Raw genomic sequence first — 15,927 nt, forward strand, 5'->3', positions numbered from 1 at the left:
TTTCAGGTTGTTCTTATCACACTGTTTGTTAAAATGTTCATGTTTCTGATAAGTTTGATTTTAATTTGTGTGAGTAATTTGTATCCTGGCGTATCCTGAAAGGTTAATGTCCTCAAGTGTGATTATGATTCAATTCAATATATACAAATGTACGAATAAACACCATTATATGTTTAATCAAAAAAAAGGTTCCCATTCCCCTTTCATTCCACTGCATTAGTACAGTAGAGGTATGTTAACATATTCACTGCAGCATTAATAAATAATAAACGCCTGAAGCATCAACAATCCAGAATCTATGAGAAACAACATCGAGCCACAATGTTTCTAAACTGCTCCGACAGAAACAAGTGGAAATACATCTATCTATCTATCTATCTATCTGTCTATCTGTCTGTCTGTCTGTCTGTCTGTCTGTCTGTCTGTCTGTCTGTCTGTCTGTCTGTCTGTCTGTCTGTCTGTCTGTCTGTCTGTCTGTCTGTCTGTCTGTCTGTCTGTCTGTCTGTCTGTCTGTCTGTCTGTCTGTCTGTCTGTCTGTCTGTCTGTCTGTCTGTCTGTCTGTCTGTCTGTCTGTCTGTCTGTCTGTCTGTCTGTCTGTCTGTCTGTCTGTCTGTCTGTCTGTCTGTCTGTCTGTCTGTCTGTCTGTCTGTCTGTCTGTCTGTCTGTCTGTCTGTCTGTCTGTCTGTCTGTCTGTCTGTCTGTCTGTCTGTCTGTCTGTCTGTCTGTCTGTCTGTCTGTCTGTCTGTCTGTCTGTCTGTCTGTCTGTCTGTCTGTCTGTCTGTCTGTCTGTCTGTCTGTCTGTCTGTCTGTCTGTCTGTCTGTCTGTCTGTCTGTCTGTCTGTCTGTCTGTCTGTCTGTCTGTCTGTCTGTCTGTCTGTCTGTCTGTCTGTCTGTCTGTCTGTCTGTCTGTCTGTCTGTCTGTCTGTCTGTCTGTCTGTCTGTCTGTCTGTCTGTCTGTCTGTCTGTCTGTCTGTCTGTCTGTCTGTCTGTCTGTCTGTCTGTCTGTCTGTCTGTCTGTCTGTCTGTCTGTCTGTCTGTCTGTCTGTCTGTCTGTCTGTCTGTCTGTCTGTCTGTCTGTCTGTCTGTCTGTCTGTCTGTCTGTCTGTCTGTCTGTCTGTCTGTCTGTCTGTCTGTCTGTCTGTCTGTCTGTCTGTCTGTCTGTCTGTCTGTCTGTCTGTCTGTCTGTCTATCAATCTATCTATCTATCTATCTATCTATCTATCTATCTATCTATCTATCTATCTATCTATCTATCTATCTATAACCAAGGAGGAGCCCTGATTCCTCTGTGAGCATCAGGAACCTTGTACACTACTTTTAAAGATGCATTGTGTGAAACAATAAGTAAGTTACATAGGGTATAAACAAAATCTGTAAACATTCAGACACCTCACTGTGTTTTGAATGAAAGATCCATGTACCTCTTCACAAAGCTAGTACCACTGTAAACTTGTGTTTTCTTTCTCTCCTCGTTCTTTAAGGGAAGCTGCAGGACTCCTCTGGACCTGAAGGACCCTGCTGTGAAAGCAGACATTCTGAAATCAGCAAGTTTCCACCCTGAAACACATTCATAGACCCAGGACAGATATAATACAAAGTTTTATGTCATCAACTAACCCTGAGGGAGATGGGTGAATACAAAGAACTCCTGCCAGAGAGGATTTACAATGCAAAGCAGCCAGAACACTGAATAGAAGAGTTATCTATGAATTATTTTAATAATTATTCCAGGCATTGCTGATGCAGAGCTGCTGTTTTAGGTTGAGATCAGGGAACACACAACATGCTGGGGCTGAGTTGGTGCTCTGGCCTAGAAGGACTGGATCTGAGACATGTATCCTGTATGTGCAAATATACTTGGCAAATAAAAGAATTCTGATTCTGATTCTGATTCTGATTCATGTTTTTATTTTAAACATGTAGAAGAGACAATGAATCCTCACGCTATCTGTGGATGTAACACATACTCCCACATTAGTGAGATGTCGGACCCTGATGGGTAGCACACAACTTATCTCATCTTGGGCGGATGGAGGTTGTCAGGCAGAGGGTCAAATCAGCCTCACAATATGTTGGATGCATGTTAATGTGTACTTAAAGACATTTAAATTTGTGGAAAAAAATTGGTTCGAAAATAAATAAAAAATTATAAAAAAAGTTAAAATTGTTTAATCAACCAAAGATTTCGCGACTCTCCTGCAGAGCCTCCGCGGACCCCCTAGGGGTCGCGAACCCCCTGTTGAAGACCTCTGGTCTAGATATCATCAATTCTATTCTAAGGGTTCCTGTCTGTTTCATTAGATTAATGCTCATGAAAAAGCCAATGGAGAGAATTAAAGTAAATCTTATCCCAGTGAACTGATGAGTCTTGTGATTGGTTCTTTCTGTGTCATCGTACCTGTTTCCCTTGAGGAGAAAGCTCGGAGTCCCCCCCGATGCGGCCCTCCACGTTGTGGTTGCTCTCTCCGTGGCGGCACAGGTAGATGGAGTGAGAGTGCACGTGGATGTTCATGAGGTAATACACGATCTTGCTCTGGATGTAGTCCTGCACCCGGTTCACCAGGAAACGCCGGCCCACGTTTATCACCTTGATAAACGACAGGTCCCTGCAGGTGGTGAAGGATCATGGGGGGCTGAACTTAAAATCTGTTTACTGACGCCATCTAGTGTTCATTTGTTGCAAACTGCTATAAAGCAGCTATCACCTCAGGGTCGTCGCACACCGACTCCACCAAGAACACATGTTGGAGAGAGGTCAGAGGTCAACGTACGACTTAAGGCCGGCGCATGCTTCTGCGTCGTCAGGGGCCCGCAGGCACGCAGCTGTAACGCAGGACTCGTTGTCATTCATGGTTCTCCAACCGTTGCGCGTGTGTTGCCATGCAATACCCCGCCAGACCACTAGGCGCAGTAATGTTTTTTGTCGAAGTCGGCTCTTCTTCGTGTGTTGCACGAAGAAGAGCGATTTATTTACATCGCCACGGCGGCTCCGCAGAGCCTTTTTCTGGCGGAAAAATCCTCCGGTTAGTGACGGGTTATACTAGTGGACATAGTGTCGGATCTCTTCTGCCAAGTGCTCTTCTATCTGGTCCATATTCGTTCTTCTAAATCTTCCGTGGTTTCCGGGCATGAACCGAAAATGCGATTCCGGAAATGATGTAGTCAGCAGACCAATCACAGCCCTCGCGGCCGGGTGACGCTTGCGGGGCTTTGCCGTCTAGTTAGAAAAATTGGCCGACGCACGTAAGCACGTAGGAAGGGCCGTGAGGGGCCCGGAAGGGCTCCTGCGTCTCCGTTCCCGTGAAAACGCAGAAGCATGCGCCGGCCTTAACACGCAATCAAAACAAGATCATCCAGTTTTTAAATGAGACATTGAATGGGCCCTGTGGAGTTTTCATGTTAACATTTTTTTTTTGACAATATATTTATTGAGTTTTACATAAAAGAAACATACATTCAAACATTTATAAACATACAAACGTTTATGAACACCCCCAACCCACAATCAAACAATCAGGGTAAAGAAAAAGAGGCCGGAATTAAATAACTTAAATAGGATTAAATAAAATAATTTAAAAAAAATACATATATAAAAATATAAGAATAAATGAAAGTAAATAAAGACATAATTATACAAATACAGATAAATTAAATTAAATTACAATCAATCAAATCAAAAGCCTAGATAAAATAACGTTCCCTTATTCATAATATAAATTAGTTACAATTAATATTCATCCTATTAGGTGCTGCTTCTTTATTCTGTTTCACTCATTCATTTCCACTTGGTCGCTTTCAAAAAAATTGCATGAAGGTGTCCCATATCTCCTTGAATTTAAGCCAAGGCAAGAAGCCATTTCCCCTTAGCCACATTGCAGTTGTAGGACGGTCCATAGGTCCATACACAGGTTAATCAAAGGTGCTGTCTTTCGGCTTGGTACAAAGTGATTAGGATAGATAGCTAATATACATCTTGTTAACATTTAAAAGTCTCACATTCATCATTTCACGTTCAACGCTACATAAACTGTGAATGTTTGAATTTGATTTTCAATTAAGTCCGATTTCCAAAGGCAAGATAACAGCAAAATATAATAAAAACACTTCCAATGTTACCTTGAATGCATTCTCCTTCACAAAGCCTTGAATGAGGTCTCTACGTTCTCTTGTTAGGTTGTTGCATCAAAAACCTGAGAAAACAAGGACATGTGTATAACTTGGACAGTGTCAGCTTCAGAGTGACAGCAGCAGCCTGTTTGATATCTAGGTCACAATTCAGCAGTGAGATGCTGTCAGGAGCCCGTCACGTTTTCACGAGACAAACCCCATTTCCACCAGATACGACCGTGAGTGGAGAGAGGCAGCTGTGCTCTGTGGAAATTAGCAGTGATTTTATTATGTATCGGCGTGAAGTCTAATAACATGAACACTCCCTACTTGAACAGATCTATTAGTCTGTATGTAATAATACCGATGGCGCCGCCTACTGGCAACAGGAAATAAGCTTTGTTTCACAACTATCGGAGTCTCTGTTTCCTGTCTTTGTCTCTTTGTCTCCTCAGAGACTCAGCGTGAGGAGGAAGGAGCAACATGTCCGCCATGCAGCTGCTGCGGGTGTCGGTACATGAGCGGATCCGCGCTGCCGCTGAAGACTTCCTGCTGCAGGTGGAGGAAGGAGGAGGAAAGGCTCGAGTCCCGGAGCTGAGAGCGATGCTCACCGAGCGGCTCGCGGCGGCGGTGGAGGAGATCCTAGCGGGGCTGGAGGAAACCGCGGCTGGGTACGAGGAGCGAGTGGAGCGGACAGAGCTGGAGATCTGCCGCCAGAGGAGGCTGCTCGATGCCGGGATGCAGCCCGAAGTCCGGCTGCACAGAGCAGGTCAGTCCCTAGAGGAACCGCTAACAGGCTAACGTTAGCTAGCATCATATCTATCTATATCTATCTATGCTGCTCACGCTCTGTGAACTAGCTCCTCTGCTAACAGCTGTTTCTCTGCATCACTCCGGCTACAATCACCGGTCTGTAGTTAAACAGCCACACATCCCAGCCCCTCCTCTCTGGTGCTTCGTGACTCTGTGTTCTGTGTGAGCTCAGCCTCGTAGTCTAACAGGCTGATACAGCAGCGATGGCTTCTCTCTCTCCCTCTTGCTCCGAGTGGCTCATGTTCACTGACTCCTCCGCCTCCATTAACAGTAGAGCTACATGTAATAAATGCAGTGTGTTGGTAGCGATGGAGGCGAGAGGCTCCGCAGCCTAGAAGCTCCGTTAGCTGTAGTTGGCTTAGCCGCCGCTAGCCACCTAGCTTAGCACGTAGCCACCTAGCTTACCACGTAGCTTAGCCTAAGCTAGCTCTGTTATTCTAGGAATATTACCCTGTCTATAACATGACAACCCAGAGTTGGGACCAGGAAGCAGAGCTGCAGTGCTACACACTTCTCTGCTCCCTCTGGATCAGTCACACAACCCCATAGAGACTGTGTCTGTCCACCGTCCGATTACATGATTTAAATCAAACATTAACAGAGCGAGAATTCCACACAATAATCTAATAGAAATTAACACAACCTCTGCAACAACTCAGGTAACTAAGACTTTTAAATGTGGTCTTTTAAACATGAGATCACTGTCATCAAAAGCTTTGTTAGTTAATGAACTAGTCTCAGATTATAATATAGATTTATTGTCCCTCACTGAGACGTGGCTGCATCCTGATGAATCAGAATCAGAAAGGATTTATTGCCAAGTAGCTTTACACCTACCTGGAATTTTCTTTGGTAATTAGGTGCATACATTTAACATAAAGCATAAAAACACAATAAGTACTTCACATAAGAAAGAAATAACTGTTTATAAAAAAATAATATCCAAGATATAAAAAGTTAAATAAAGAGTAAAATGCAAAACAGTTATATACGAGATATAAAAAGTAAAATGCAAAACAGGAGAGAAATGTGGATGTGCAATTTGCAATATACTGTTATGTGTGTTAATGTAACACAGAATTGAGGCGTGGGTGCGGGATAAGAGTCCAAGCCAGGTGGGGGTCCCGGTGTCAAATAACCAATTAACCGGTGGCCAAATTAACTCCCGCCCAAATTAAACCAAACTATACCCCGGGGTGTAAAACAGCCTAGGCCATACTATACCCCTCCAGGCCAGAGTATACCCCAGGGGATAAACTGTCCAGGGCAAAACTATACATGGTGGATATGTGGTTGATTTAGCTCTAAGGTCAGGTAGGCATAGTAGTTGTGTTGTGCTATCAAAGCATTTGAATCTTCAAAATCTAGGCTGGATATTCTCTTATATTTTAATGATAATTTACACTGCATTAATTGGAATTCAGCTGTAGGCATATACTAGGAGATCTGTATCAGAGACTAATTGTATCCACAATTTAAGTACTGCAAGCTAGACTAGTATGCAGTTGTAGACACAACACAGGGGATCCCTGGGCCTGAGAAGGGAAGGAAAGGGGTTAAATGTGGCTATAAGATGGACTATTAAATGTGACTTAAACTAGACAAAAATGTTCTGAGTTTCCATCAACGAAAACTAGACTAAAACTAAGAAGGATAAAAATGACTCAATGTGACTAAAGCTAATATGCATTTTCGTCTAAAGACTATACTAAATCTAAAAAGATACCAAAATTAACACTGGTGTCATGAAGTTGAAATTTGAGTTATAAGAACAATGTTAGTATTGGTGTAGCGAGCTAGAGAGTTTAATCAGACCGGATTCAACTAATCAACAGCTATTTTGGAATGAAAAAAGTGTCAGGATGTCAAAATACACAAAAATGCTTAATAACTAAATAAGCTGGCCAAGGAGTTAGACCTTACTGGCCATCAAAGAGCATGACAACTGTTTCATACATGCAAAGCAGCTCACAGAAATATATCCCAACTTGTGTATTGCTCTGCGGATCAGAGCAACACTACCAGTAACAGTAGCTTCAGCCGAGAGGAGTTTTTCTAAATTCAAACAGTTGAAAACGATGTTTTGATTGATGACTTTGCAGCAAGGAAGGCCAGAAGGATTGCACTGTAACCCTTGAAGTGTGATGCTAGGGAGTGGAATGTAAATAGTTCTTGAGACAAAGTTAAATTATACTATTTATTTATTTGTTTGTTTATTTTGCATATTCTATTTTGATTATTTAAAACGTGTAACATATTATACAATATATCATTTAAATTGAAAGCAAACTTGCATATATTATTTTATTTCTTGTTATTATAATTATTATTGTTTGTTAGCTAAGTTGTCATTTGTTTTGATTCTTTAGTGTGCACTTTGCATTTCTTCTTAGCTCTCGTTCTTGTGATAAATAAAGGTGCAGTACTTTACTGTAGAACTGTTAAGAAGTTTTGAATTTTTCATTTTTGGGGGGAGGCTCCAGGGGTGAAGCTTGACTTTATAAGATCTGCTTAATGCAAGCAGAGGAGTAGAGTTTGTTGAGGCGAGATGGGATAGCTGATTCCTCTAACTCGGTCTCATAGGGCTTTAACATTGTGTGACATCCTCTGTCCTTAACCCTCAGCAAGAGTCAGGAAAAACTACTAAAAACCCTTTTCACAGGTAAAAATATGTAGAAACCTCAGAGAGCCACATGTGAGGGATCCCTCTCTCAGGACGGACAGAAGTGCAATAGATGTCAAGTGCTTAAGAAAACATCATCAGGATTTTTAGCAGCATCCATGAGGGTAAACATTTTTCAATACTATGTGTCAAGCAGTCCCGCTGCAATCACAGTCTCTGGCCAGCAGCCAGCAAGACCACGATTCAGCATCAGGATGGGATCCACTATAGTCCACAGTCATTGTCCACCGCCGCCAGTTAGAATCCATTATCAGCTGCCGCCTCGGTCGTGGTCCCTCATCATCCGATGCCAGCGCGACAAAGGATCCTCCATTACCACTACGATCACCCTGCACGATACAGAATCCACTAAACTGGAACAACTATTGCGACCTCTGACGCGCGATCCACAATCATATATATCCAAGGTGCGGCCGCAGTTGTGGCCCTGCATCCGCGGGCACTAAGGCACAGAAACTCCGGGAAAGGGGTCAAGTTAGTAACATGTACTGATCAGATAAGAATTACCTTGATGTGATAAGTATGGAGAAAAGGAAGGAGAAGCAGGAAAGAGAAGCTCCCTGTATACATTCCCTGTGCGTCTTAGCATCATCAGGGGTTTTTGCCTTTTTATCAATTTTGGAACATCGCACTAATTAGCTCTAACTATAAGCTTTATCAAAAAGGAAGGTTTTGAGTCTACTCTTAAACGAACAGAGCGTGTCTGCTTCCCGAACTGAAAGTGGGAGATTATTCCACAGGAGTGGGGCTTGATGGCTAAAAGCTCTGGCTCCTACTCTACTTTTAGAGACTTTAGGGACAACAAGTAAACCTGAGTTCTGATAATAGTGAATTACAGTAGTCCAGTCTCGATGTAACAAAGGCGTGGACTAGTTTTTCTGCATCTTTTTGCGAAAGAACATGTCTGATTTTTGAGATATTACGCAAGTGGAAAAACGCGGTCCTAGAAATTACTTTTAAGTGACTATTAAAGGTCAAATCAGGATCGAAGATCACTCCCAAGTTCCTGACTGTGTCATTGGAAGCAAGGGCAATGTCATCTAGCGCAGCTATATCATTAGATAATGTATCTCTAAGGTGTTTAGGGCCGAGTATTATAACCTCTGTTTTATCTGAGTTTAATAAGAGAAAATTGCGGGTCATCCAGGTTTTTATGTCCTTGAGACATGCTCGAAGTTTAGTTAATTGATTACTTTGATCGGGTTTTATTGACAAATATAACTGGGTGTCATCCGCATAACAGTGAAAATTTACCGAGTGTGTCCTGATAATGTTTCCTAGTGGAAGCATATATAATGAGAATAAAATTGGGCCGAGCACAGACCCCTGTGGGACACCATGGTTAACTTTGGTGCGCACCGATGACTCATCATTGATTTGTAGGAATTGGGAGCGATTAGCAAAATAAGATTTAAACCAGTTTAAGGCCGTTCCTTTAATGTTAATTAACTGTTTTAGTCTCTCTATTAAAATTTGATGGTCAATTGTGTCGAATGCTGCACTGAGATCTAACAGAACAGAACAAGTCCCTGGTCTGAAGCTATTAGAAGGTCATTAGTGACTTTTGCCAGGGCTGTCTCTGTGCTGTGATTGGTTCTAAACCCAGACTGAAAGTCTTCAAATATGTTATTTTCCTGGAGAAACTGACACGGCTGATTGGCTGCAACTTTTTCTAAGATTTTAGACAGGAAGGGGAGATTAGATATTGGCCTGTAATTTGCTAAAACCTCTGGGTCTAGGATGGGTTTTTTGAGTAGGGGTTTGATTACAGCTATTTTAAAAGACTGTGGTACATAACCTGATGATAATGACAGATTGATTGTGTTAAGTAACAAATTATCTATTAGGGGCAGAATTTCTTTAAGTAATTTAGTTGGAATCGGATCTAAGATACAGGTTGTTGGTTTAGAACCTGAGACTATTTTGGTAAACTGACCACGGGTGATCAGAGAGAAGCTGTCTAAGTAATGGGAAGGATTCTCAGCCGTTTCTGAGATCTCTGTTGTTGGGAGGGTATTAGTGCCAATTGAGGGCAGGAGATGGTTGATTTTATTTCTAATAGTAAGAATTTTATCATTAAAAAAGTTCATAAAGATATTGCTATTTATGGATCGAGGAATACTGGGTTCGGTGGAGGTGTGACTCTCTGTCAGCCTGGCTACAGTGCTGAAGAGAAACCTGGGGTTGTTTTTATTCTCTTCTTTTAGTTTTGAATAAAATGCAGCTCTTGCTTTGTGGAGAGCCTTTTTATATTCTTTAACACTACTCTTCCAGTCTAGGAGATTTTCAACACTGTTGCTGGAGCGCCACTTCCTTTCTAATTTTCTTGATATTTGTTTCAACTCATGTGTCTTGGAATTATACCACGGAGCTAATTTACTATGTTTTACACATTTCTTTTTTTAGAGGCGCTATTGAGTCTAGTGTTGATCGTAATGAGTCTGCAGAGCTTTCTACGAGGTGGTCAATCTCAATAGAGCTCGGGTTTTTAAAGAATTTGTTGTTTATGTCGACGGATAATACGGGTTTAAATGTAATCGGAATTATTTCCTTAAATTTCACTACAGCACTATCAGGTAGACATCTAGAAAATGAGTTTTTTATTAGGGGCATATATTCAGATAATGGAAAATCGAAGGTTATTAAATTATGGTCTGATAGTGTTGGATTGCGCGGAAGTACTTTTAAATGTTCAATTCCGACACCGTATGATAACACAAGGTCAAGTGTGTGGTTACAACAATGAGTAGGTTGATGTACACACTGACTGAAACCAATTGAGTCTAGTATCGTATAATGCTACGCTAAGGCTATCTTTATTATTGTCAACATGAATATTAAAGTCACCAACAATAATCATTTTATCGGTCTTTAGGACTAGGTTTGATAAAAACTCAGGGAATTCTGTTAGAAATTCAGTATAAGCCCCAGGAGCACGATAAACTACAGAAAATACGATTGGCTGTTGGTGTTTCCTGGATTGACGTGGAAGACTAAGAACAAGACATTCAAATGAGTTGTAGCTGAGTTTAGGTTTAGGATTAATTGATAGACAGGAGTTAAAAATAGCAGCAACTCCACCTCCTCGCCCGTGTGAATTTATATGACTGGGGGGAGTAGATTCATTTAAACTGACATATTCATCAGGATGCAGCCACGTCTCAGTGAGGGACAATAAATCTATATTGTAATCTGAGACTAGTTCATTAACTAAAATAGCCTTTGAGGACAGTGATCTAATGTTTAAAAGACCACATTTAAAAGTCTTAGTTTCCTGTGTTGTTCCAGAGGTTGTGTTAATTTTTATAAGATTATTGTGTGGAGTTCTCGCTGTGTTATTGTTTAATTTAAATAATTTAATCGGACGGTGGACAGAGACAGTCTCTATGGGGTTGTGTGACTGATCCAGAGGGAGCAGAGAAGTGTGTAGCACTGCAGCTCTGCTTCCTGGTCCCAACTCTGGGTTGTCATGTGATAGACTAAGTAATATTCTTAGATAAGACAGCTGCTCCATCCCAAGTGGGATGAACGCCGTCTCTCCTAACAAGACCAGGTTTCCTCCAAAAAGTTTGCCAATTATCTATAAAGCCCGGAACCGTTTACAGGACACCACCTCGACAGCCAGCGGTTAAAAGACAACATGCGACTAAACATGTCATCACCTGTAGTGTTAGGGAGAGGGCCAGAGAAAACTACTGTGTCCGACATCGTTTTTGCAAAAGCACACACAGACTCAACATTAACTTTAGTGACCTCCGACATACGAAGCCGGGAGTCGTTGCTGCCGACGTGAATTATGATTTTACTGTATTTACGTTTAGTTTTAGCCAGCAGCTTCAATTTGGATTGGATGTCGCCGGCTCTGGCCCCCGGGATACAATTGACTATGGTCGCTCGTGTTGCTAACCTCACGTTTCTGAGAACCGAGTCGCCAATAACCAGAGTTTGATTCTCAGCGGGTGCGTCGCTGAGTGGAGAAAATCTATTTGAAACGTGAGCTGGTGGCTCTTTAATCGTGGGCTTTCTATGGGTGGTACTATGCCCCCTCCGGAACGTCACCTATGTGGGTATGTGCTTTTATTTTAATGTGTAACACTACTGAGAGGTGTGTTGAACTTTGTGGATGTTTCGATGTTATCAGTTTATCTGGTTGAAGTAATAAAAGTCTATGTTTTAGAGTTTTAAGATTTAAGTTAGTTAGCTTTCTCCCTTAATTTACCTGACAAAGCTGAACCCCCAATAAAATGTTGAAAAATTAAGTAATTCTTGTGTATATCATTCAACACGACTGATGTCATGGGGGTATAATCTGGCCTGATGGGTATGAATTGGCCTAGGCCATAATATACCCAGGGTATAATCTAGCCTAGGCCCCTTTAACCCCGGGTATACTTCGGCCGGGGGGTATACTATGGCCTGTTACACTGGGCCTTGTTGATAAGGCCAACTGCAGCTGGGAAGAAGCTGGTCTTGTGGCGGGAGGTTTTGGAACATGTCAGTCTAAATGAATCTACTCCCCCCAGTCATATAAATTCACACGTGCCCAGAGAATTTGGACGAGGAGGTGGAGTTGCTGCTATTTTTAACTCCAGTCTATGAATTAATCCTAAACTTAAACTCAGCTACGACTCATTTGAATGTCTTGTTCTTAGTCTTCCACGCCAATCCAAGAAACACCAACAGCCAATCATATTTGCTGTAGTTTATCGTGCTCCTGGGGCTTATACTGAATACTGAAAGATAGCCTTAGCGTAGCATTATACGATACTAGACTCAATTGGTTTCAGTCAGTGTGTACATCAACCTACTCATTGTTGTAACCACACACTTGACCTTGTGTTATCATACGGTGTCGGAATTGAGCATTTAAAAGTACTTCCGCGCAATCCAACACTATCAGACCATAATTTAATAACCTTCGATTTTCCATTATCTGAATATATGCCCCTAATAAAAAACTCATTTTCTAGATGTCTACCTGATAGTGCTGTACCGTGCTCCTGGGGCTTATACTGAATATTTAAAGGAATTCCCTGAGTTTTTTTCAAACCTAGTCCTAAAGACCGATAAATTTATTTTTATTGGTGACTTTAATATTCATGTTGACCATAATAAAAATAGCCTTAGCGTAGGGCTGTGCAATTAATCAAATTTTAATCGTGATTTCGATTTTTTGGGTCAAATGATCTCCAAACTTATATAATCGAGTTGAAACGATTTTCTGAAATTACATGAACAATTCAGTCCTTCCCCCAAAGCATTCAACGCGGCCCTGCTGACTGGCACTCACTCTCAAGCATCTGTAAAGTGAAGGAGGAGAGTTGTGTGTCTGGTGACCGGCGGTATTTAAAAAAAACACCACGAGTGGAAAATGGCAGAGGGAGGGCAGACCCGCTTGATCGACAAAAAGGGTAGAAAAAGTTCTCTTGTATTGGAACACCCTGGATTCTTAGAATCTGAAGAGGAGCAGCACCACACAATGTAGCGGTCGCGCAGCGCCATTCTCAAGCACGCAGCCGCCTTTTTTTTTGGAGCGAAACACTGAATAAATGCATCATATTTTCAAACTCAAAAGTAATCGTATGAATAATTGTGATTTCAATATTATCCAAATTAATCGTGATTATGTATATTTTTTCATAATCGAGAAAGAACCGCTCACAGGCTAACGTAAGCTAGAATCAGCTCGAGCAGCGGAGTTAATACTCCACTTCCTGTCTGTGTCTGCTGCACCCGGCTGCTCCACCTCTCACCTGAATAATGAGGAGGATTTGATGCTGTTGTGAACGAGTCTGTGCAGAAAACCTGCTGCTGTGAATGAAAAACTTTTTTTTACCAGAAACCCTTTGTTTTATGCTGCTTCCTTTACGAGCTGCGTCGTAACACCAACTGTAAACAACCTCAACATCTCTACTTCCTGAATGTGATCGTTCAAAAATCCCAACAGTCGACATTAAACGACACAACACAAGTTTTTCAAAACACTTCAGGAAACTCTGAAATTATAAACGTGTGTTTTTGTGTTTCAGTGTGTCCTGCAGACGTCCAGCAACTGATGGTGAAGAAAGAAGAGGTTCCCCCTGAGGAGCAGCAGTGGAGCCCCCTTGTGGACCAGGAGGACCCAGAGCCCCACCACATTAAAGAGGAACAGGAGGAACCGTGGACCAATCAGGATGGACAGCAGCTTCAAGGACTGGAGGAGGCTGATATCAAGTTCACATTGACTCCTGTTGCTGTGAAGAGTGAAGAAGATCAAGAGAAACCTAAATCGTCAAAGCTTCATCTGAGTGAGATGAAGGAGAACAGAGCGGACTGTGGAGGACCAGAACCAGCCAGGAACTCAGGTCCTGATGGACGTTTACAACAAGGTCCTGAGGACAAGACTGAAGACTCTTCTGAGACTGAAGACAATGAGGATGATTGGATGGAGACCAGGGAAACTCAGACTGGTTTAAATACAAGAAACAACGAACAGCCTCTAAGTGATGTGGGATGTAAGACAGAAAAAAAATCGTTTAGTTGCTCTGAGTGTGGTAAAAGATATACAGCAAGGGGCCATCTAAATACACATATGAGGATTCATACAGGAGAGAAACCCTTTAGTTGCACTGAGTGTGGTAAAAGATTTAACCAAAGGGGCAGTCTAAATACACATATGAGGATTCATACGGGAGAGAAACCGTTTAGTTGCTCTGAGTGTGGTACTAGATTTAGCCAAAAGGGCAGTCTAAATACACATATGAGGATTCATACAGGAGAGAAAGCGTTTAGTTGCTCTGAGTGTGGTAAAAGATTTAATGAAAGAGGCATTCTAAATACACATATGAGGATTCATACAGGAGAGAAACCGTTTAGTTGCCCTGAGTGTGGGGAAAGATTTAACCGAAAGGGCAGTCTAAATAGACATATGAGGATTCATACAGGAGAGAAACCGTATATCTGCTCTGAGTGTGGTGAAAGATTTATCCATAGGGCCAATCTAAATAGACATATGAGGATTCATACGGGAGAGAAACCGTTTAGTTGCTCTGAGTGTGGTGAAAGATTTAACCAAAGGGGCATTCTAAATACACATATGAGGATTCATACTGGAGAGAAACCGTTTAGTTGCTCTGAGTGTGGTGAAAGATTTAGCCATAGGGGCAGTCTAAATAGACATATGAGGATTCATACAAGAAAGAAAGCGTTTAGTTGATCTGAGTGTGGTGAAAGATTTAAGATTCAGTCCTCTTGTACGAGACATGTGAGGATTCATAAAGGAGAGAAGTGATTCAGTTGCAACCTTTGCAACAAAAGATTTATTAGGATTTATCAGCAGATATTCATAGTATACATATTCATAGTTCACTGTTTTAAATAAACTACTAACAGGTTTTATGTCCCTAGAAAATATAAATCATTGAATAACATGAAAGATCTGTGTTTATATATCTTATTTCTACAGATTTCTACATAATTTATCTATTTTTCATAATGTCCTACACGTCATTTTAAGTTTAATGTGTGTTCCTTGCACAATATGAATGTGTGTTCTTAACTAGTTTATATGATTAAATATCTTTTTTTTTAAACAATGGTTTCTTGGTTCGTGAGATTGAATGACAGTGTGTGTTCTCCTTTATGTATTGCATGTGTTTCCAAGAATAAAAGTCTAATAAAAAGATAATGGCGTCGTCGCCCTCCTCTTTGTTTCTGTATGAACGGAGGCTGCACTGGCTACAGTTGAATTGTCTCCTCACGAGACAAATTAATCAGCTTCTCACAGTCAGACATGTTTGTTTACGTTTGACGTGAAGTCGGAACTGGGCAATTCAGACTTTTTTGTTTTTCTGGTCATGATAGATCGGTCAATGTGAACGTGTTCCAGGGGTCTCGTTCTATCTGATTTACGGTTTACAAAAGTTTGAAATAAGTATTAACTTGGTGCTGTCTGGTGTGTTTTGTTAGGCACAGCTTCAAGAAGAGTAAAGCTCAGCTCAGTTTTCCTTTTCCAGTGCCTTTGTTGATGAAACAATTTGTTCCCTTAATTTGTAGTTGCAACTCTAGGAGAATGATAATAATGATGAAATATCTTATTTTCGAGACATCTATGAAAAGAAACTGAGCAGTGGTGGTGTCTGCTTAACTGAGGATTATGTATCAGTGGTCACACCAGGTTTGATTGTCTAATTTATTTCAATCTGTTTCTTTTTATGGGTTAAAAAAACAACATAAATGCTTCTTTTAATATGTTCTCCCAGTCAACAGAATGCCAATGAGCTGTCTAACTCCACAGGCCCATAGTGCTAATTGCCCTTCTCCCTTATCTGGTTTACTAATGGGGG

At 41.3% G+C, this 15,927-nt stretch overlaps 1 pseudogene; it reads left to right on the forward strand.

Annotated features, from left to right (window-relative positions):
* LOC132999944 (gastrula zinc finger protein XlCGF57.1-like) overlaps window positions 1-14,917 on the forward strand; it is a 45,819-nt pseudogene extending 30,902 nt beyond the window's left edge.
* Window positions 14,918-15,927: the final 1,010 nt, after the last annotated feature.

This window comes from Limanda limanda, chromosome 4, assembly GCF_963576545.1.
Source record: "Limanda limanda chromosome 4, fLimLim1.1, whole genome shotgun sequence".
Classification (NCBI taxonomy): domain Eukaryota; kingdom Metazoa; phylum Chordata; class Actinopteri; order Pleuronectiformes; family Pleuronectidae; genus Limanda; species Limanda limanda.